Genomic DNA, 24,756 nt, shown 5'->3' with positions numbered 1-24,756 from the left:
TATCTGGCTCACCCTTTTCTATTTTTTTCTAAGGATAATTTGAAATCACAGAAGAGGAGAAGACATGTCTGGAGCTCACAACTCTTCATAGGCGGAGGCCAGCTTGAACTCTGGCTTCAGACATGGAGACTAGCACATGGAATGGATAGATATAAGATATTATGGTGGATTATTGTATACACTAGTAAACAAATTTAGTAAAATAGATAATTTGCACTGTTATGAATTCTTATATGTTGTTACAAATATAAACTATTTTTATATTCCTGTTTAAGATAATTTGTATATTGACACAAATACAGAACTATATTTGTTATAATGTACACATATTCTTACTCTTATTTGAAATATTTGTATATTGATACAAATGTAAATTTATATCTGTCATACTGTATGTATGTTCTACTTCTGTTTAAGATGTTCTGTATACTGATACATATTTAGGATTATTGTCATTTTGCACTATACATTCCTACCTCTGTTAAAGATATCTTGTGTATTATCACAATTTTAAAGTCATTGTCTTTTTACTGTGCATTTGCTTACGGACTGTTTGCCTTGTTTACATGAAGCCTTAGTTCTTAGGTTGTTTAGGTAGATAAGACTTATAGATTTATAGTCACCTATGCTTGTCATCTCTATAGTTATGTTAGTTAGGTTATCCAGATTTATAGATACATAAGTCGGATGGACAGGTAATCTTCAAACACTTCATGGACCTAGAGAATATGGCATTTAAATAACTTAGAATTCTGTTGACATGAGACACAATTGCTCCTGGCAGCACCAATTTGATCCCGAGAGAATGTTGGGCTTCTAAGACATTTCCATTTAGAAGTTTGTCTTCTCTCCATGTCCGACTGATGAGCTGGCTTTCCTAACCACTCCAGATTGATTCATCTGCATTGTTCTTGTGCCCATTAAAGAGCATCTTCAGAGTGTTTGGTGTTCTGATATTAATTTCCTCTATTTTCATTAGCATTGGATGACAAGGTGGTCCATTAGCTATTACTTTAGCAAATTCCTGAAGTAAATCAACAAATAAAGAGCAGTTTCATTTTTCTCCCATTTGTTTGGAAAGTTGCAATCTGTTGTCCTCCTATCTCTTAGGACTGTGGCCAGGTGGCACATCAAAGATAAGAAATAAGAGAGGGGAAAAAAGATCAAATCAGGGGCCCCCAGTTCCTTCCAGGGTCATACCTACAATGACCTAATGCTCACCAGGTGCCCATTCTTAAATATTTTATTACCTTGAAACACCACCAAACTAGACACAGTTTTTAATACATTACATCATAGGGAACACATGGCTAAGATGTCACTTGCATTCTTTTGTTCCCTTTATACAGAACAGATGCATAGCCTTTTGTCAAGTGTCTCTAAGACAGAAAAATGTCAGTTCATGCCCCACTGGAATACAGTTTTACCCACTTGTTAATTAATCATTTATCCAAAACTAGTTTGGCTGAAATTTAAAGGCATTACAAGCAGAGATTTCTCTCTCAACCTTTTCAAGTAAATAAAATATTCAGCTGTGTTTTCTTTCTTTAAATTTAAGGATTTTTTTTTTTTTTTTGAGCTGAGGATCGAACTCAGGGCCTTGTGCTTGCGAGGCAAGCACTCTACCACTGAGCTAAATCCCCAATCCTCAGCTTTATTTTCATACATCACTATATTAAAACTTTTAAATCACAACATTGATTAGGGCATTTGTTTACTGCAGAAACATTTGGGATCTTAAACACGCATGGCATAAGCAACAAACATTAAATGATATTCAAAGTCTAGAGGAAGGTTTTGTAGTGACAGTGTGTGTTGCTCACAAGCATATCTTGATTTAGGAATGTAAACGCTTGAAGTGGGCCTGCAGAGTGAGGCGAGGTAGAGATTACCAAGGGAGGCCTGGGTATTGGAGCACTTGTGAAGCCAATTCAAGAACCGGAAACAGAAATAGTATTAAAGATTGCTTCCACTTGCTAATTTTGGAGATGTAGAAGTAGAGTCTCAGAAAGTAACTTCTCCAAGGTTTGTGAAAGAACCTAAGAGAGATTTTGTTGGGAAACTGATTTTTAACATACGCATAATACCCAGAGAAGGCATCCAATGATTAGTTAGGAGTTGGGGAGGACATCTTCCAAAGGCTTCCTCTTATCCAGTCCCAATATTTCTCAACCTCCACTTTAAAAGTAGACATCACTGCTCTTTACCCATTGTTTCTCAGACAACTCCGTGCAAGTTTTTCCTTATTTGTATCATATAGAATAGAACGATGGATTTCTTCTTGTCACTTTCTTATATCTTAAATCATGAAAGCTGTGCTGAGACTCTGCAGAACGTTTCTCTTTCTTCTCAGGCTTAGGATTCAGTTGACCTTGCATTCTATCCCTTCCCTGGCACTGGTCGGTGTGGACATGGTGTTCTGTCCTAGGGCCACATTCTGCAGGCACTCTTGGTGCCCTCTTGTTCTGCTAATGCAGAAGAGAGCCCTAGAAGCTAAGACTCAGGTCAGCGCCCATGTCGCACAAGTGACTTGGGAAGAAGGAAATGCATGCTTCCTCTGCTGGTTTTCATCAGGGAATATGATGTGAGCTGAAAGGGGGAAAAAGGTGAAATCCTTTTAAGTCAGCTTGAAAACGAAATCGCTCTGTGAAGCCTTAAGAGCCTATAATTTACCCAGGAGCTGAAACATATGTACTCTCTAAACAACCAGAATAAAGAAACAATCTATTTTAAAACCTGGTTTCACAGTCTCTTGGCTCCAAATTAAACCTTTCATTGTAGGGGAGGAAAGTGCTTGGGTGTGTTCAACGAGAAACAAGACATGTTTGCTTTCAAGCTGCCTAGTAGCTGAGATGACTATGACCTAGAAGGCTTTGCTGGAGAAGCAGGTTCCCTCACGGGAAGTCCCTTTTCCCAGCACAAACAGATGTGCACCCAGCCCCAAAGGAGGATTTGCCTCACAGATGGGCTTGTCCTGAATATGAACCTGCTTTCATCATGGTAAAAGTGACATTTCGTAATGATGAAATTAAGCTGTTTCCTTGCCTTAGGGAGGAACTGTCTGTGAGGATATGTTCCCTCCTTCTCTTCTGTACACACCCATACACTCATTTGAAGACACAGGCATACTCTCTGACACATACACACTCACACTCATACACACACTCTCACAGCATACAATATATCTGTGGATGTGGACAGCAAATCTCTCAAAAGGTATCTTCCATATCTCTAATCTGCTAAAATTGCCGTCTATAATACAGTGATCTGAGTGTGCTAATAAGTTGTTGATTAAACCAGTCTCCCATAATGGTCTATGGTTTCTACTCCAGAAAAAGCTAGAGGTTAAGTGTGTACAGGGACACTCAAAGACGCACTGAAGAGTGGAGCTGTAAGTGCTTTCATTCAGAAACTGATCATAGTAAAATGCAGCTCCCCTGGACACATGGGTTCTCAGGCTCTTTGTTCCCCATGGCTTTACACTAAAGGTAATGGCATTCCCTAACTTAACCGGATCTTTGCAGCCTCTTGTTACCCTGGCTTGAACTTCTCTTGTCAAAGGGATAAGAGACTAAATTATACTTCAAAAGTATTGGATCTGAATTTCAGCTGTGAAAGGCATTGGAGAGAGGAAGCAACAGATGTTAGGCACTGGATAGGGAACCTTTAAAAATTCATGCCAACGGGCAGAGCCAGTGCCAGGGGCAACAGCATTGGCAACAGCACTGAAGACTGTGGTGATATTGTGTTCCCCAAAATATTGTGCACCCTAATAAACCTATCTGGGGTCAGAGAACAGAACAGCCACTAGTTACAGAGGCAAGAAGATGGTGGCACTCACACCTTTAATCCTAGCATTCCAGAGGCAGAGATCCTCCTGGATCTCTGTGAGTTCAAGGCCACACTGGAAATAGCCAGGCTTAGTAACAAGAGCCTTTAATCCCAGGAAGTGATGGCAGGAAGCAGAAAGGTATATAAGGCATGAAAACCAGGAACTAGAGGCTGGTTAAGCTTTTAGGCTTTTGAGCAGCAGTTCAGCTGAGATCTATTTGGATGAGGACTTGGAGGCTTCCGCTCTGAGGAAACAGGATCAGCTGGGGAACTGGCGAGGCGAGGTGGCTGTGGCTTGTTCTGCTTCTCTGATCTTCCAGCATTCACCCCAATACCTGGCTCCAGGTTTGTTTTTATTAATAAGACCTGTTAAGATACTTGCTACAGAAGACCCAACCCTTATATGTTAGCACATTCTTATGCTCCTTGTTTCTCTATGACGTTCTTTCCATGGCAAACACTACTTTTTAAAACTGTGAGCCAAAGTAACCCTGTCCTTTGTTAAATTCATTGATTTTGTTGGGTTTTTAAATTAAAGCAACAAGAAAGGCAATTCATATAGACAATACTTATGAAAGAGGCCCATGTTTCCTTTTCCTGTTCAGATACAGGTTCAGCAAATTGCAAATATGAAAGGGCTATTAGGACAGGTTTTTTTCCCAGTAAGTAAAGAGTTTATATTAACATTTTTATGCCTTTAAAAATAAACTCATATTTTTTTTACTTTATCATCAGTTCCTTTTTATTGTGTTTGCGAATTTTTGAGTCTGAATAATTTAATATTTATTACAATATATTGCATACTTAAATATCAATTATAAAATGAGTTAAATGCGTAACTGAAAAGATCATTGACATTTTAAATAACAGAATGAATTCTAATTTAATTTAAAAAGGCAAAGCCATATTACAATTTAGTTTAAAAGTAGTTAATTAAGTCTTATTTTACCTTAGGTAGTGGTCACTGAGTTGAGTTAAACTCACATTTAATTCTATACATTTTACTATTAAATACAAAGATAGCAATATATTCAGTTTAAAAAATATCTATATCTATCTGTCAATCATCTATCTATCTATCATCTATCTATCTATCTATCTATCTATCTATCAATCTATCCACCCACCCATCTATCTGTTGTTTTTCAAGACAAGGTTTCTCTGTATAGCCTTCGCTGTCCTGGAACTTGCTCTGTAGACCAGGCTGGCCTTTAACTCAGAGATCTATTCTATATAGTTAAGAGTGAAATGAGGGCTGTCCCGCAAAGTCCACACCCACCACCAGTTTGCCATGGATAACCATATCCCCGTGATCCTTGTCGACAACAGCTCCAGCATATGTTATGCCAACTTTGTGGGCAATGACACTCCCTGGACCATCTTCCCCTCTTGGGCCACCTGCGGCACCAGGGCATGATGGTGTGCATGGGCTAAAATGACTCGTACATAGGTGATGTGGCCCAGAGCAAGAGAGTCACCCTGACACTGAGTACCCCATCAAACATGCCATTGTCACCAGCTGGGATGACATGGAGACAATCTGGTACCATATTTCTACAATGAGTGGTGTGAGGCCCCTAAGGAGCACTCCATGCTGTTCACTGAGGTGCCCCTAAGCCCCAAGGCCAACTGTGAAAAGATGACCCAAATCATGTTTGAGACCTTCAACACCCCAGCCATGGATGTAGACATTCAGGCCATGAGTATCCAGCACCAGGATTTAATAAATCCCCTTCTTATTAACGTTTATTCATAGTCATGGTGAATCTCTGAGAAATCCCAGACCCCTAACAGTTGTGCTGGACTTTGAGCTAGAGATGGCCAATGATACACCCCTTTCTTCCATAGAGAAGAGCTATGAGCGGCCTGACAGCCACATCATCACTATTGGCAAGGAGCAGTTCCAGGGCCCCGAGGCTCTCTTCCAGTTTTCCTTCCTGAGTATGGATTCCTGTGGCATCCATGAAACCACAGTCAATTCCATCATCAAGTGTGATTTTGACATCCACAAAGACCTCTGTGCCAGCACAGCTCTGTTTACTGACCCCACCATATATCCAGATATGTTTGGCAGGACACAAGGGATCATTGCTTTGGTTCCCAGAATGATGGAGATCAAGATCATTGGTCCTCCTGACCTCAGGCTCATCTTGGCTTCACTGTCCCCATTCCAGTGAAGTGGATCAGCCAACAGGAGTAGGTTGACTCTGGCCCATCTTCATGCTTTTTAGAATTGCATATCCAAACACAACCACTTTCTTCCCAGAGTCTCTCATCTTGTGCACAACAGTGAAGAGAAATTTATGTAGGCTTACTCTTCAGGGCATGTCTCCAGCCTCTTGTTTTCTAAATTTGAAGTTTTAAAATATGTTTATAAACTTATTAAATTTTTATTTTCGTGCATATGAGTACTCTACCTACCTGTATGTATGTGTAGCATGTGTGTACCTAGTGCCAGGGGAGGTTAAAAGAGGGTGCCAGATCCCCTGGAACTGGACTTAAGAGTAATTGTAAACTACCATGTGATTGCTGGAAACTAAACCTAGGTTCTCTGCAAAAGAACCAAATGGTCTTACCTGCTGAGCCACTTTCCAGTCCCTCTAAATGTCTATTTTTAATGAATATATTTCTTCTATTTTATCTCTCTCATCTCTCTCTCTCTCTCTCTCTCTCTCTCTCTCTCTCATTATCTAATATATGTGTGTAGTGTGTGTGTGTGTGTGTGTGTGTGTGTGTGTGTGTGTGTGTGTGTGTGTGTGTGTGTGTGTGTGTGTGTGTGTGTGTAAGTCATAGGATAACTTGGGGAAGTCTGTTCTTTCTTTCCACCATGTGGTACCCAGGGATCAAACAGGACAACAGGAAACTCCTGAGATAGAGTTGTCTCTTGTTGTACTGTATTTTATGGCCTTTGTTTTACATCCTTTTCTGAGCACAAAGGATCTGAGGTTTATATGGAAAAATGAATCTGGATAAGGAAATGTATAATTATATTGATCTTTTAAGATTGAGTTACTCCCTTTTCAGTCTATTCTGTCAGTTGGAAATGTTGATTTGTTATTGCTTTGGAGAAGAAATGATAGGTGCTGTCCTAAGTGCAAACACTTTCAGATTTGAATGAACACAAATACAACTTTTGTTCTCGTGGATTCAACACTGCCAGGTTATTCTTTAACTGGAATTCCAAGAGCAATGCTGTTCAAATTGTGATATGTGGACATCTGATAGTTCAAGTTTGAAATATCAATTGGTAGTAAGCGTGAACATACAGAAGGAACACTTAGAAAAATTAGATTTAAATTCATGTCCTGTTCTTTTTTTTTTTTCTTCTGTAGAATTGACACAGACTAGAGTCACTTTGGAAGAGGGAACTTCAATTTAGGAATTGCCTGTACCAGATAGTGCTATGGGCACATCTATAGGGGAATCTTCTTAATTGCTGATTGATATGGGAGGGTCAGCTTATTGTGTGTGGGCAGTGATTCCTAGGGAGGTGGAATGCTGAACAAGCCAGAGAGAGCAAGTTCCTAAGGAGGATTCTTCCACCATATCTACTGCGGTACTGTGGTGGTATTGTGTTCCCCCAAATATTGTGCCCCCTAATAAACTTATCTGGAGTCAGAGAACAGAACAGCTACTAGATATAGAGGCCAGAAAATGGTGGCACACATGCCTTTAATCCTAGCATTCCAGAGGCAGAGATCCATCCAGATCTCTGTGAGTTTAAAGCCACACTGAAAACAGCCAGGCATGGTGACTCGCCTTTAATCCCAGGTAGTGATGGCAGAAAGGTATATAAGGTGTGAGGACCAGGAACTAGGCTGGTTAAGCTTTTAGGCTTTTGAGCAGCGTTTCAGCTGAGATTCATTCTGGATGAGGACACAGAGGCTTCCAGTCTGAGGAAACAGGATCAGTTTAGGAATAGGCAAGGTGAGGTGGCTGTGGCTTGTTCTGCTTCTCTGATCTTCCAGCATTCACCCCAATACCTGGCTCCAGGTTTGTTTTTTTATTAACAAGTCCTTTTAAGATTCCTGATACATGGTAGCTTCTTCCAGGTTCCTGCTTTGAGTTACAGTCTTGACTTCTCTCCGTAACAGAGGATAACACAGAAGTGTAATTCCTTCCCAAGTTGCTTTTAGTCATGGTACTTTATGACAGCAACCGAAAAGCAAACTAGAACACGCCTTTAATACAATAACTAACTAAAGGGGGCACTTGAGGTGGTGCACGCCTATAATTGGAGAAGGGATCCTGAGTTCCAGTCTAGCTTGGATTACACGCTAAAATACTGCCCCAAATAATGACAACAATAATAATATAATAAAATGATAGTAATAATAATAAATAATACTGGGGTCAGTTTACTTTTATGTGGTTTTTGTTTCATTTTTCTGCAAATTCACTTTTATGTCACTTCTGTGATGAGAGATCGTTAACAGATAGATGGAAATAATAAGTTGGTATTTCACCATGGGTAAGTTGTATAGAAGTACCAATTTCACTACTTTCAAGCTTCTCCTTTTGGTAAGAAATAGACTATATAGCAAGACTTAAGGGTTATCCTGGCTCCTTCTACCACACATCATGCAATAAGTAAAGCATCCCATAACCCCCTGGGCTCTGCACTTACGCTGCTAGCTGTCAACTACCATAGAATTCCATGACTAATACTTGTCTCTCAACAACACGATCCTTACAAATGAAAAGATCAAATTAAACATAAAGTGACAAAGGGCGAATCCATCAAACTCCAGGAGAGGACTTCAAGAAAAGATTTCATTTTATTAGCAAATTTCTCTAGCAATTCAGAACCAACTTACTATAATTCCTATTACCAGAATGGTAGATATCATTGACTGTTAGGCTTGATTTGAATATCTTTAATTCAAATTACTTTTAGCTTCAGTTTATATATAAAACCCATTTAATATCTTTTATGAGTAATGTAAATGCAAATAAAATTTATTCAAAAAGTATAATTAAGAATGACAAATGTAAATGCTTTTGAATCACATTACTCTAAAGACACCGTACAGAAACTATTAATACATTTTCTCATGTCTTTGAATGGGACACTGTTTTACTATTAGGTAGAAAGTGTAGAAATTATTCCAGTTTTAGAAATTCTACAGCAGAATTTAGCCAACAAACCAAGTTTCAGGTTTCCCAGGCATGAACTGTCCCCAAGTGATAAATATTTAAGTGATTTAATTTAAGACACAATACTACAGTGAGAGCAGGTTGAGAATCTTTGACCTTGGAATGAGAGGCTTGCCATGGAAGGGAAGCAGGCTATGCCACCACAAAACACAGCACTTGGAAACAGCAGAAGCTAATGGCTTCTCAGCCCCGGTTCTTCCTCTTATCTGACCTCACTTTACAGCAGGTCACAAGACCCTCATCCCACAGGGTCCTCCACGGACTAGAGCACAGTGAAGAGGATGTACAAACACAGAGGTCTGAACAAATGCCTTGACCAGCTTTCTGCCATTGGTTCATAAACTTCACCCTCTTAATTACACCTCTGCCTGATTCCCATAAATATATTCTATTTGTATATATTGTTTCTTTTAATGCTCATCTACGAAGGCTCACATGTCATGTGTACCTTAGATTAAATAATTTGATGTTTTTATTTCATGGATTTGTTCTTTGTTCTAGAGATTTCAGTCTTGAAACTTGTGAAACACGGTAGCAGAATTAAGAACAATGCCAGTTTCTCTACTGGATGCAGGAAAATACCAGCCAAGTCCTCTAGGTGACAGCATCAGCCCAAAGACTTGCTCAAGAAAGATTTCAAACACTCAGAAAATTTAAGGGGTAGGGGAGAGAAAGAAGAAAGAAAGAAAGAAAAATATTTAGTTTTTTTTCTTTTGTTCAGATAACAAGATATTAAAATTTCTTCACCAGACAAAAAATATTCTGGCTTGCTTTAAATCAATGGACACTGGAATAGAAATAAATGTCTACTATCCACAGCAAAGTAGTAACATCGGAGGCAGTCCATGCTTTCCGCCCATGAAAAATAAATGGTGGTCTTATAACTTGTTTTAGAACAAATGTGATACTGAGAAATATAAATATCCTTCTTCTTGTGCATTATGTATTTATGACATTATATTCTGACACTCCTAAGTTTTTCTTAAGATCTCAATCATAGTAAAATAGAAATTTCCTGGAGTAACAGCACTTGACAGAATGGTTGGAGGCTTAAGGGATGAGAGCTGTGTTTAAGTTCTTATCCTGTGCTGGGTCTGGTGGCATAGGCCTGGAATCCAGACTACACAGGGGCAGTAAGGCAAAAAGACTAACTTCAAGGCATGCCTGCAATATAGAGGGTGTTCAGGGACACTTAGTGAGACCCTGTTTCGAAAAAAAAAAATGAATGAATGAATGAAAGAGAGGTTGTGTATACCGTTCAGAGTTAGCATGTAGCATACATGATTCTCTGGGTTAATTCTTGGTACCACAAATAAGTAAATAAATAAATAATATATATTTTTCATCTTTTCCTCTCTCCTGATCCTGGGTGTTTTCTATTTATTCTCACTTCTTACAGTATTTTTTTTAATCAATTCTTTTTTTCATTTTTCTTTGTTATTCTGAGAAAATAATGGTGGGAAGAAAATACTTGTAATTTATATAATGGATAAAATATCTCTTTGCAAATCTTATTTTCCTATCGGAGAAAGAATAAATAAAATTATTTCAGGTGCATATCACTTCTAAATGAAAACCTAGATTTTCTTGCTAATAAAAGGTAGAGTCTGAGTCTAGATTATCTAGAAGAAAATACGATACAAAGTTCAGAAACATGAGCTGGGCACGGTAGCGCACACCTTTAGTCCCAGCACTAAGGAGGCAGAGGCAGGTGGATCTCTGATCTACAGAGGAGTTCCAAGAAAGCCAGGGCTATGCAGAGAAATCCTGTCTTGAAAAACAAAAACAAAACAAAACAAAAAAACCCCCAAACAACCACAGACAAAACACCCCCCCCCCCAGTTCAGAAACATTATCAGTCAATATAATTTTAAATCTCTGTGGACAAGGTGTCCACAGAGTTTTAGGAACTCAGCCTTAAGCAGTAGGAAAGGGGGAGAAAGTAACCGTGAGTGACATTGCATGTGTGTTCTGAGTGTTGTGAGCACATGATGAACATCGTCAGAAGAGAGACATCCTTATATTAGGCATTGACAAGGGACGTGAGCATCTCCAACTTCTATGAAAAATACAGGAAAGTAAAGGGCTACCATTAATAGAGAAATTGAGCTGGGTATATTTGGTACTGTGTGGAGAGGGAGAGAGAGAGAGAGAGAGAGAGAGAGAGAGAGAGAGAGAGAGAGAGAGAGAGAGAGGAGAATTATGTGTCATAAATTATACAAGCTTTAGAAAAACCCAATGATGTAGTTCTGGCATCTACAGTGACTTTTTTTCCCCCAGATTTTAGATAATACTGATATATTTTTACATATTTTCAATCAAAAACTTTTTTTTTTTGGTTATGTATGCCTTCTCTTTCTGCTGATCAAATGTTGATTAGACTTGCTAGTAGTGACTGGAGTTGCAACCTGGTCCCAGATTGATCATTCATCATGTGCTCTGAATAGTTGAGCCCTATAGATAAACACTACTCAGACCTGAATAACAATAAGAAACACTGTATCTTATTATCTTACTGTCTATTCCTGTAACCTAGAGGTAGTTAAAACAGAATAAAATAAATAAAAATGAATGAGAGTTACTAATAATTGTTTACTTGTTCTGAAAGGTTACTTAAAATGTGTTTGGAAAAATCTATTCTCCAAAACATAAGCTAGGGGCAAGGTCTACACAGTAATTAATATTAAAAATAATATAAAATAGATTAGCCACATGAACTGCCTCTTTATAAATTTCATAGACATTGGGGCACATTCTTGCACCTGAGAGACTTGTAAGAAAAACCTTGCCATCTGCATTTGATTGGAAATTGCCTGTTGCTTTTGTTACAAAAAAATGTAATCTTATAAAAGACATCTATATTAGAGGGGAAACGGAAACCGAGAACCTCCAATAAAAACAGAACCTACGGCATTGCTTTTTGCACATAGATATTGGTTCCGTAAATCCAGTCTTGCCTTGTAAAGTTAATGAGGCTCCTCCAAGCTTTTAAAATCACCACAACTGGAATCCATATAACTAGAGAAATAAATGGAGGTTAACCATACTGTGGCTTTAGATTATACTTTCTATGTTAACAGTCCCATAAAAACTTGGGCTAAGTGAACAGAGATATTAAACTTTTTATTGCGCATATATTGAAACAGTCGTTCTGTTAGTGCTTCTGTGAGCTGGGCAAGAGAGTTAGGTCTCCGAGTACAAGGTCCTTGTCAAGAGGAAGGAAATGGAATGACTTAAAAGTATTATGAAGTAGCAAGAAAATACAAAAGCAACAAAAGTGATTTTAAAGACAGAATAGGTGAAGAAAAAGGAAGACTGTGGAGAAAAGAAACAAATGATAATGATAATAATGTGCATTAGGGGATGCTGTATTTGTCATGGTGAGATTGACAGAGGAAGGCTTTGACATTTAGCTTCGTGTGTGCCTCTTGTAGAACTGTGAGAATATTCTTTTGATTAGCATACTTTGTTATGAGTTATTGCATGACACACACTTTTATGGTTATACTATAACTCAATGAGTATCAGTGAACTTGAAGATTGCGTTTTATTTAAAGCTACTATGAATTTCACTGTTACCACATTTTTGGAAATGACTTTTCAAGCTGTTGTGTAACAATTTCCTCTGAGATTGAAACAATTCTGTCCTGCAGTGCAGGGGGAGCTCCTTAAGCAGGAAGGTAAACAACTCAAAATAGCTTCCGGAAATCCCTGAAACTGACCAGATTCATTAGGTCCCTCCCTGCCAGAGTAAACAATAAAAGCTGAGAGTCCCTCTCAGATGAGACCAAGCCAAGCTGCAAAGAAGACTCTCAGACAAGCTAAAGACTCAGGCTAGACCAGTTGTCTGGGAGAAGTAGAAACAGTCAAGCTTCCTGGAAGAGGATAGACACCTGAGACACCTGAGAAGGACACTCTCCAACCTGTTGAGCGGCCCGAAGGCTGTGCAGGGTCCTCGAGGTTCCCAGCTTTGTGTGCTGTCATTCACGCTGGTGTGGCCTTGATGCTGCTGCTATCATTGAGTAATTTCTGCTCTTGTAAGTAATCCTTCATCCACACTCCTGTAAGAAACCCCAATAAAACTTATTGGTTCACCAAGTTGAACATTAGTGTTATCAGTACTTTGACCCGTCATGGGCTTCCTATCTGGGGAGAGTAGATGTGTGTGCGGCATCTCCCCAGGAAAAATTTTTGTCACACACCACACAGGTCCCCTCCTGGTATATAAATACCCTTGTGAAGTACTGGGCCGATAAGACTTGTAAATACAGAGTATTTACTTGTAGCTACAGAGACTGTTATTAGTTTTCCATATTGTTTTTACTCATTGACAGTTTCATCATCAGTGTGTGAGCGTTAAAGATTCTCCACATTTCCCTTAGTGCTTGGTATTGTTAATGCACAGACATGTGCTTTAAATTTGTATTCAGTATGAATTGAATATTGTATCTTATTTTGAACTTCATTTGTATTTCTAAAATGAATATATTACAAGTGTTGAAAAGCAATTTGAAAGTTCATAACTTTTCAATATTTTTTTCAGGGATTGATCATATCAAATAAACCATTTTGATGTATTTTGTGTTTTTTTTTTCTTATTGATTTACAGACATTCTTATATAGTCCAGGGACAAGTTATATGACAGATAAATATAGCACGAATGCATTTTCCAATACAACAGTCTGCCTTTTACTTTATTACATATTATCATTAAACAACTGGGTGTCTGTTAATATTAATTTTAGTCTCTTGGTGGCTTTCTCTTTGCTGTTGTAAAATACCTTGACAGATGCAACTGAAGGGAGAATGGATTCATTTTGGCTTCAAGTTCTTGAGGGATACAGTCCTTGGCAGGGAGAAATGTTGGCAGAGAGGGAAATTATGTTGGAAGGAACAAGAGGCTAAATGGTCACATTACACTCACATGCAGTGTTAGGGTCCTGGAGAAGTCCCACAAAAGACCACCATACGCATATACAATCAACAAGAGTGTTTATTATCTCGAGAATAAGAATGCCAGCATGCTGGGGCCATACATCCAACACAAAGGCAAAATGGCGACCCTGAGAGAAGCTTGCAGGCTCTTTTATGCACAGCTAAAGGAATTCTAAAGGTAGTGAGGTCATTCTATCTAGGATTGGCTTTCACCAGTGGCAGTCATATTAGCATGTTCCTGATTGGTTAGAGATAGCAGGGGTTGGCTTAGGCTATATTTTTTCCATTTTTTGGGTAAACCTGGACAAGTCCCAGGCTCTGTCCTTATTTGGTTGTTACCTTGAGCTGCTGTAGGGGGGTGGTCCAGGTCTAGTAAGTGCAATTCCCCTCGTCCTTGCTGGTGGGGGCATTCGTGATTGATTGCCCTTTGTTTGTGGACTCCTCAGAAACTGTCTCTTCAGTTTCAAGAAGCAGGAACTGAGGCCTAGTTCTTAACTGAGTTATTAGGAACCTGTCATGGTATTTTCCTGGTCTTCTCAGCAGAAATCCAAGACACTGCACAAGAACTGGGGCCAGGCTATGAAGCTCTATGAGCATCCCCAGTGGCCTACCTTGTCCAGGGGGATCAACCACCTAAAGTTCCTCAGTCTTCCTAAACAGTACCAACAGTGTCGTTCAAGTGTGTGAGCCCATTGGGACTATTTTGCTTTTAAACCATGTAAGTCCCTATTCCATTAATTTCCAGCTTCCATCTTTATCATTTCTTGCTCTCTACCTCATTAGAATTTTTCTTCTTTTTTTTTTTTTTTTTTAGAACCTTGAGGTACATCATTAGGATTTTTATTTGAGATGTTTCTAATGTAAAAACTTCTAACTATGAACTTTGTCCTTAGAACCATCACAGCTCTATCCTAAAAGCTACTGTAGGATGTAGTATATATTTTCATTTGATTCTAGGATTTTTAAAAACTTTCTTTTCTTCCCTGGGGAATGCCACCTCTCCTGCTCTCAAGGTTCAGGGAAGAACATACCAATTGTTTTCCAGTGTCAGATGGTCATCCCTGAAAACACATATAAGTAGCATTATATACGGACTGAACAGGTTATATTTAGGAATATATATGTATGTGTATGCAATAATATTTAGTTACAAAAGGGGTCATGGATTTGAAGAAGAGTGGGGAGGGGTATATAGAAGGCTGGAGGCAGGTAGGGAAGGGACACAGGTTATAATTAAATTATAATCTCAAAAATTAAAAAAATGTTTTCTTTTATTTCATCAATAAATCACCATTCATTCAAATGTATATGATACTTGAAAAAGCCATAGGGAATCATATAGTATCATATTTACCTAAAATCACATATTGTATATAAATACATACACATATATTTACCTTTGTAAAACTAATCATAAGAGATAGGGAAAGACACAACATGCTCATCAAAGGAAAAACCCACCAAGAGGACATTGCATTTCTAAACATTTATACACCAAACACACAGACAGCCAAGTTCATAAAAGAAAAACTAATACAGCTATTAACCTTATATTGACCTCATATGACTGGTGACAACATCCCTCTGTTGCCAATAGACAGATCATCCAGATAAACATTAAACAGACAAGTTCTGGGCTTCATAACATGATGAATCAAATAGACCTAGCAGATATCTTCAGAACATTTCACCCAAACACAAAAGAATATACTTTCTGCCTGGGCGGTGGTGGCACACACTTTTAATCCCAGCACTTGGGAGGCTAAGCCAGGTGGATCTCTGTGAGTTTGAGGCCAGTCTGGTCTACAGAGTGAATTCCAGGACAGGCACCAAAACTACACAGAGAAACCCTGCCTCGAAAAACAAAAAACCAAAAAAAAAAGAAAAAAAAGAAAAGATCATACTTTATTCCCAGAAGTTCATGAAAACTTTCTCCAAAATTGACCACATATTTGGACACACAGTAAGTCTCAACAGATGTCGGAACATTAAAGTAACACTCCAAATCCTATCTGATCACTGTAGATTAAAGCTGCATTTCAAAAACAACAGAAGTATACAAACAGTTCATGGAAACTGAACAAGTCACTATGGAATGAAAGTGGGTCAAGAAAGAAATCAAGAAAGTAAAAACTTTTGAGAAATGAGTGAAAAATGAAAGCACAAGAAATCCAAACATATGGAATACATGACAGCAAGTTCATAGCACAAAGGGTCTGCATTAGAAAATTGGAGAGAGCCAGGCGGTGGTGGCACATGCCTTTAATCCCAGCACTTGGGAGGCAGAGCCAGATGGATCTCTGTGAGTTTGAAGCCAGCCTGGGCTACCAAGTGAGTTCCAGGAAAAGGCACAAAGCTACACAGGGAAACCCTGTCTCAAAAAACAAAACAAAACAAAACAAAAAACAGAGAATTGGAGAGATCTCATGTTAATACATCTGAAAGCTCTAAAGCTCTAAAAAAAAAGAAAGAAAAAAGAAAAAAGGAGAAACACACTCAAAAAAAGTACATGACAAGAAATAATCAAACTCAGGACTGAATTTAGTAGCTAGAAACAAACAAACGAACAAAAAACAACCAACCAAACAAAAATAAACAATAATAACAACAAAAGAATACAAGAGACAATGAAATGAAGAGTTGATTCTTTGAGAAATCAGTAAGACTGATAAACCCTTAGCCAAATTAACTAAAAGGCACACAGAAAATAATCAAATTAATAAAATTAGATGCAAAAAGGTAGGCATTTTTGCATTAAAGAAACCCAGAGTCATAAGGACATACTTTAACAAAATCTGTACCCCATCAAATTGGAAAATTTAAAAGAAATGGACCATCTTTTTATATATACTACCTACCAAAGTTAAATCAAGATCAGATAAGCAATTTAAACAGATGCATACCTCCTGCTGAAATAGAAGCAGTAATTAAAAGTCTCCAAACAACAATAAAAAAGCCCAGGATCAGATAGTTTCATACAAAATTTGACCAGATCTTCAAAGGAGAATTAACATCAATACTTCTGAAATTATTCTGAAAAGTAGAAAGAGAAGGAACATTGCTAAATTCTTTTTACAGTTATTTTCATATCAAAATAACAAAAAGACCAATCAAAGAAAGAGAATTACAGACTAATTTACTTTATGAATATAGATGCAAAAAATCTCAATAAAATACTGGCAAACAGAATTCAAGAACACATCAAAAAGATTATCCACCACCATTAAGAGGGTGCTATCCCAAAGATTCATGATGACTCAACATATGTAAATAAAAAATGCAATCTGCCATATAAACAGATTGAAAGACAAAAGCATGTGATCAGATACAGAAAAGGCCTTTGACAAAATCCAACATTCTTTCATGATAAAGGTTCTGGAGAGGGATACAGGGGACATACCTCAATATAATAAAGGCAATGTACAACAAGCCTATAGCCAACTCTAACTTAAATAGAGAGAAACTCAAAGCATTTCTACTAAAATCAGGAGCCAAAACTGGATGTTCACTCTCTCCACATGTATTCAAGACAGTACTTGAAGTCTTAGCTAGAGAAATAAGACACCTAAAGGGGATACAAATAGGAAAGTAAGAAGCCAAATACTTTTATTTGCAGATGATGTGATTTTATTCATAAAAACCCTAAGAACTCCACCAGAAAATGTCTATGGATTACAAACACTTTTACCAAACTCGTATGATACAAAATTAACATAGAAAATAGGCATACTTCCTATATACAAATGCAAACTGACTGAGAAGGAAATCAAGGAAAATAGTACATTTCACAACAGCCTCAATTAAAAAAATATTTTGGGGGTAACTCTAATGAAGCAAATGAAAGACTGTATAATAAAAGCTTTAAGATATTGAAGAATGAAATTGAATAAAATATCAGAAGATCTCCACACTCATGGATTGGTAAGATTAATATATTAGAAGTGGTCATCCAACAAAAACCATCTTGAGATTCAATGCAATCCCCAACAAAATTCCAACACAATTCTTCATAGAAACTGAAAGGACATTCTTTATCTTCATATGGAAACACAAAGAACCCTAGTATGCTTAAAACAACCCTAGGTGAAACCCAAATACTACTGTTCTGATAAGGAACATAGCAGCAGATGATTTCTAACAGCATTCTTCTATACCCATAGATCAGTGTCTTGCTCAACCTTCATCAGAGAAGCTTCCTCCTGCAGTAAATGGGAACTAATACAGAGACCCACAACTGGAGAATGTGCAGAGAGTGGGAAATTATTGAGCACTCAGTCCCGGATGGGATATGTCCATCAAAACCTTCCCCTCAGGGCTCAGGGAACTATGCAGAAGAGGAGTCGGAATGACCATAAGAAATGGAGGGCATGGATGACTCCAAGGAAAAAGTATTCTCCAGACACAACAGGACTGATGCACATTTGAACTCACAGTCTCTGTTGCAACCCCACAAGGCCTGCACGGATTCAAGGCAGATAGGGTCCTAGGCTTACAGGGGGAAGTGGACATTAACTTCTGTTCTTAGCCAAGAAGGTATCTCAATTGTCAAGTGCTTGCAAAGAAAGAATAGTTTTCTCCAATGGAGTTTCACTGGGTATACAAACCACACTTATGGGCAAGCCCCATGCTCAACAAAAAATGAACTCAATGGTATTTTTGGAGGTCTTTTTTTTTTTTTTTTTTTGATCTTATATTTCTTTGTTTGGGCATTTTATACCTTACTTGTCTTTACTTGTATATTTTGGTTCTGATTTTGTATTTTTGTAAGGTACTTGTAAGCCACGAGCCACGTGGCAACTTATAGACTAATAGAAATGGGTTAATTTAAGATAGAAGAACTAGATAGCAAGAAGCCTGCCACAGCCATACAGTTTGTAAGCAATGTAAGTCTCTGTGTGTTTACTTGGTTGGGTCTGAGTGGCTGTGGGACTGGCGGGTAAGAGAGATTTGTTCTGACTGTGGGCCAGGCAGGAAACTCCAACTACAAAGAGAAAACTACAGCTACATATTTTTATGGATTTTATGTTTTTTTGTTTTTTCTCATGCTTTTTCTTTTCTTTCTCTAAACTATTTTTATTTGCCCTTTCCCCCTAAAGATTGAGTGAAAGGAGACATGGAGTTGGATGAGTGAGGGGAGGTGGGAGGAGATGAGGGAAGGGATGAGGGAGGGGAAACCATGACCAGAGTATACTGTACAAAAATGTCATTTTTAATTGAATCAAGAAAACAAAGGAATGAACCATCCTCTAAAATTTATTTCAAATGACAACTATTTCTCAAAATTGTTGTCTATCCCGTGTTTATGAAGGAACTGTTGTTTACTGGTCTTCTCTCTTCGCCATCACGTATAACATGGTATGTTTTAGATATCCAGAAACAATTCAAACGAATTAGAATCACTTGAGTGAATATACAAAGAAAAAAGTCACTCCAGAATTATTCTCTAGGAAGTTACTTTTATTTTTTAATATAGAAAAGCAACTTCAACTTTGCCCCAAACACAAGCAACACTGTATACACATCAGCGCAATTTCCAAGACCGATGTTTGCTGGATTATTGGTTTACTTGAATGACTTTGAAGTCAAAACACACATACTTGAATTAAGCCCTTCAAACAATGGCTTAGTATAATGCCCCTCTTACTTTACAGGAAGTATAATGTATTGAAACTATCTACTTTTAAGTGTTTATATTTCTGGTAAAGGCAGATGGGTGAGGATTTCGATTTGCCATCTTTCACTTCCGTGTCCTTTGTTGGTGGTTCCTCTAAATGTTCTAGGGGTGATGTTGCTCTGTCATCCACAGCAGTTGCACCCTTATGGCCATTACCACGGACAGTGATGAGCCTCACAAAGCCATTATCTTTTACTTTGACACCTGCATTAGCTTCCTACCTGACTAACTGACCTTTTGCATACTCCAAATGTTCTTTTCCTTTCGACTCACAACTATTTCCCTGTGCTCTAGGTTTACTTTTTCAGATCCAAACTAAACTACTTTGAATATGTTCTAACTTTTGGATCCAGACAACACCTGAAACCTAAATTTCCTGTCAAATAGGACTTGCATGTAAATTGCAGTAATTGTAAATTATGCCAAAATATAACATGTTATATTTGTAGATTTTTCAATCACATTCTTTGGACAGATTCCAGATGTGTGCAAGTATTCTCAGTTCTTAATGGAGGAAATCCTAAGAAGTTCTATAGTGACACTAAATCTACTCCACCACAGAAAACTGTATAATGTCCTTGATTGAGTTAGTACCTGACTGTCATATTATTCTGGCAGTTCCTTGGTTCTAATTCAGGATCACAGCTATGGTTAAATGTTTCATTGATAAAACACTAAATTTGCTACATTATTCTGCATATAACTTAAATCAAACTAGTACCAACCTGGGATTTTCAACCTTACTGGCTAGATTTCATGTTCTTGGAATGTTGTATACATGTTACCAGAGGAGAAAAGTAATCAGCAGTCTTACCCAGCTGTGAACCTTGTAAACTACAATAATGACTGACCTGGTAAAATACGCCCATTGCTACAATAATTATGTGAATGTTTTGGGAGTAACTAACCACTTTTTGGTTTGATTTAAGGCCCCTATCACAAGATTGAATTCATGGCATATACTTTTAACAGGACCAAAAATAAACAAACAAATAAAACCCCTGAAGAACCTCGTCCTCCAAACAAAAATAAAACAAAACAAAACCTCCCAAACAACAAGAAACCCAATGGATGGCTAGGTCTTAGGCCCTAAGGGAAAGCCTACTAGTCCTATTCTGCTAAATGAATGTAGTAACAAAGTGTGCTGTAAGTTCTTATCTTTATAGAGAGTAGAGCATTTCTACACTGTCACCAGTGAAGCTTCTTTTCACACTAGATGATGATTAGTACTGAAACCCCTAACTGACCAAGGTTCAGAGAATAGAGACTAAGTCCTTAAGTCTAAGTGGGACATAGGTATCTCACCTCCTTTCACTGAAAGCTCAAAAATTGCTGTGGAAATGGAAGTAGGAAGATCGTGAAAGCCACAGGTAGTACAATGAACAACATAAACTGAAACAGTGAGACAGCTGAAGTGTACCCTACCAAATAGAATACTGAAAAGAAAAAAAGACAAACAGTAACAGTTACATTTGCAAACCAAACATCCATTTTTTTCTATCAAAACACCAATAAAAAGACTATAAAAGGAACCCTCAAAACTCAAAGGAAAAAGTAAACATTCTACTTAGAAACAAGGAAAAATAAATTTAGGAAAAATTTAAAACTAGGAAAAATAAAATAAGAATTTCATTGCAGAAAAACATACACCAAAAATAAGCACACAAATTGTGTTCAATGCATTAATAAATGAAAAGCAACATTTCAGCTGGGCAGTGGTGGTGCACACCCTTAAACCCAGCACTCGAGAGGCAGAGGCAGGTGGATCTCTGTGAGTTTAAGGCCAGCCTGATTTACAGAGTGAGTTTCAGGACTATACAGAGAAACCTTGTCTCAAAAACACAAATCTTAACCAACCAATCAACCAAAGAAAAAGCAAAGCAAAGCAAAGCAAAGCAAAGCAAAGTAACATACCACTAGGAAATGAATGCCAACACAAAACAATACACCTATCAGAATAGCTAAAATGAGTAACCAAAACTCCAAAATGCAAATGAGAACGTGGTGAGACTGAGTCATTTAGTTGGAAACAGAGATATGGCACAAACACTCTGGCGAAAGGACTGGTGTTTTTAAAATAGATTGCACATGGGACTGATGCCTGTGATGAAGGACATCTGTCAGGGGATGTCCTTCCTTGGCTTCACATATAATCCAGAGGAAGAGGCTTCATGTTCATGCCCTTTCAAGGCCTCCTGATAATTTTGCCGACAGAGAAAGACTTTCTCCTTTGTTATATTTTGCACTGTCATGCTTTGGGCCTATTTTTGAACAGTGATACAGTATGGTGTTTATTTATCTGCCGAATCCACAGTACCACACTAGAAAACTGCATGTGAGATTTCAAGGGTGTTTGACTACTCACCCACCTGACCTAGATGCTATGCTCTCAGCAGACTCAATTCTGCTTCTATTTTTTTCTTTAATAAAAGCTTTTGCTTTTATGGTGCCTTATACTTTAGGTTGAAAGGTATAATCTATAGATAGACAGGTATCCCAGCCCTCCCTACAGGCTCAGCTAGCCAAGATCCCAGGGGAATTTTAGGAAATTACACTGCCTTCTACCATTAAAATGCAGGGAACACATTTCCTCTATGGTGACACAGGTTGGGATTTTATTCTAGTAAGAAGTAAAGCATTTCCATTTTCTTCTAACAAGTCCAGAACAAGGTTGCATAGTTACTTCGTAACTATTCCCCAGAACTACTTTAATAGTAATAATAAAACAACTTTGATTTTAACAATTAAAATCATGTTAATATAAAATCTCATCTTAATATTGGATTGCCATCCCAAACTACCCAATATTAACCACTAGTGTCAAGAACAACAAGAAACAACCAGTAAGAAATTGCCTACCAGCAGATTAAAGTATCCACTATATCAATGATGACAGGGCACTGTGCAGGTAAACACAATGAACAGCAGCACTTGTGAGTCACATTCTAGTCATGAAGGACACCTTAGGGATAATCCTCCTGCCTTAGTGTTAGCCTCCCACTCACGGCCACAGGCATTCCATGTGAATGCAGAAAGAATTCACAGAAAGCTCTTCACAAAAATGTGTTAGTCTCCCGGTCAGAGCCCCTTTGCTCTCTGCCTCTATCAATGTCGGATGTTATCCTGAAGACTCATCTCCTGCTGCTTTCCTTTCTGAGTTCAATGAAACTGGGGAGTGATTAGTTGATCTTAGAAAATCCATTTTTATTTCTCCTAACATCAACAACTGTCCTTGCTGTCCCCAAAACTACCTACTGAATTTAGTTCAGTGTTTATGAAAATCAACTTTCTAAACATTTATGTTAGAACAAGAAAGGCATATTTTAAAATGATTCAGTATATTTTTATATGTATGTCTTAGTTTGAGTTTTTATTGCTGTGAAGAGACACCATGACCACAACAACTCCTATAAAGAAAACATTTAATCAAGGGGCTCCCTTACAGTTTCAGAGGTCAGTCAGCTATTGTCATGGCAGGGAACATGGGGATGTACAGGCAGAGGTGGTGTTGGAGCAGAGACTGCTACATCTGTCAGGCAACAGGAAATCAACTGACTCACTGGGGTGGTATCTTGAGCATAAGAAACCTCAAAGCCCAGTTCCATGGTGACACATTTCCTCTAAGGAGGCCATACCCACCCCAGCAACGCCACATCTCCTAATAGTGCCACTCCCTATGAGATATGGAGGCCAAATACATTCAAACTATCATAATGTGTTATTAATTTCCCACTAAATTGTATTTAAAATGTTAATTTTCTTTCTTATAAAACTATGTAGTATATTTTATTTCTTGCCTGTTTTACATTTTGATAATTAATACAGTGAATTAATGTCCTTTAGGTAGATTTCAAGATTTCAAAAATAATATACCAGAGTGGTAAAGAGTTGCTATGACAGCAAGGTAAGCAAAGAGGAATGTATCATATGATCTTGCTTTCCGAGGAACATCATTTTAACTGTTTTGTTAAATAAAATCAAAGTGGTGTTGTTATTTCCTCCACCTCAATTTAATACCTTTACTTATCCCGTTCTAACAGTCTAAAATGACATTTTGGTGAGATAGAGCTAGTCAGTCTCAATCTAATACTTTTATCCCAAAGAAAAAGTTTTCTAAGATAAGCCCGCCCCTACACACTGTATGTGGCTACATGTGTATGTTTCTATGATACTTTACTGACAGGGCCTACTCAGGGCGCCTGCATCACCAGCATGCTTGCACTCCACTCAGATGTACTAAATTTTAATATCTCATCCTTGACAATTCCTTGTGTTTTTTGTTCTGTTTATTCATTTTTGATTAAGATTAATAGATTTTAAATTTTAAGATTATAATTGCATTTCTCATTTCCTTTTCTCCCTCCAAAAACTCCCATACACTTCTCCTTTCTCTTTTTCAAATTTATGACCTCTTTTTCCTTTAATTGTTGCTACATATATCCTGGAAATATGCTTATAAGTAACATTGTATAGATTGAGCAGGTTATCCTTACTTATTTAGAAATCCTTGTTACAGCCTCTAGGCAATCCTTGGGAACTCGGAGAGTTAAGAAGCCCTAAGTATTTTTTATTGACATCTTCAGACTAGTTACTGAGTTCTTTCCAAGTCAAGGAGCTCTGCTAAGTGGGGTGGACACTAATCCTCTCTGGAGGGTGCTAGCACTACTGTGTGGCTGAAGTGATCCAGAGAAAGTGTGATGGATAGTGTGTATGAGACAATTCTTTCCAAGTGAAATGCTTTCTGAAATGGTATAGTGAAACTAGGTTACAATAGATTCAGTTATAGAATTTAAAGATGCAGGAAAGGAGAAGGGCAGTGTTATAGAAGAGAATCAAGACTGTATAAGGAGGGGGTACATGGCCAGGGTACAGAATTACAACCAGTAAGAGGTAACTGCTATGGCTAGAAATAGGAACCGAAACACATACTTAGCTCATATGAAAAGCAAGATTAAGATTTTGAAGGAAGTCTATCTTTTTTTGAAGTTATATGTTTTAAATATAATTTTAGCTTAGTCTCTAAAAAGGGTGTTCTCAATAGAAACACTAAGAATTCCTCAAAAGCTTGACATCTTTGTATCTGTGTGTACAGTGTGGGTCTCAACAAACTATACTTTCAATACTCTTCCTGAATGAATAAGCAAGGTTTTTATTGATA

The 24,756-nt window shown here is 37.9% G+C and overlaps 1 pseudogene; it reads left to right on the top strand.

The window, feature by feature from the left end:
* The first annotated feature begins 5,122 nt into the window (after positions 1 to 5,122).
* On the top strand, positions 5,123 to 6,031 carry LOC118594956 (annotated as a pseudogene).
* Positions 6,032 to 24,756: the final 18,725 nt, after the last annotated feature.

The sequence above is a fragment of the Onychomys torridus genome, chromosome 13 (assembly GCF_903995425.1).
Source record: "Onychomys torridus chromosome 13, mOncTor1.1, whole genome shotgun sequence".
In the NCBI taxonomy this organism is placed as follows: domain Eukaryota; kingdom Metazoa; phylum Chordata; class Mammalia; order Rodentia; family Cricetidae; genus Onychomys; species Onychomys torridus.
This window is presented reverse-complemented; position numbering and strand designations above follow the sequence as displayed.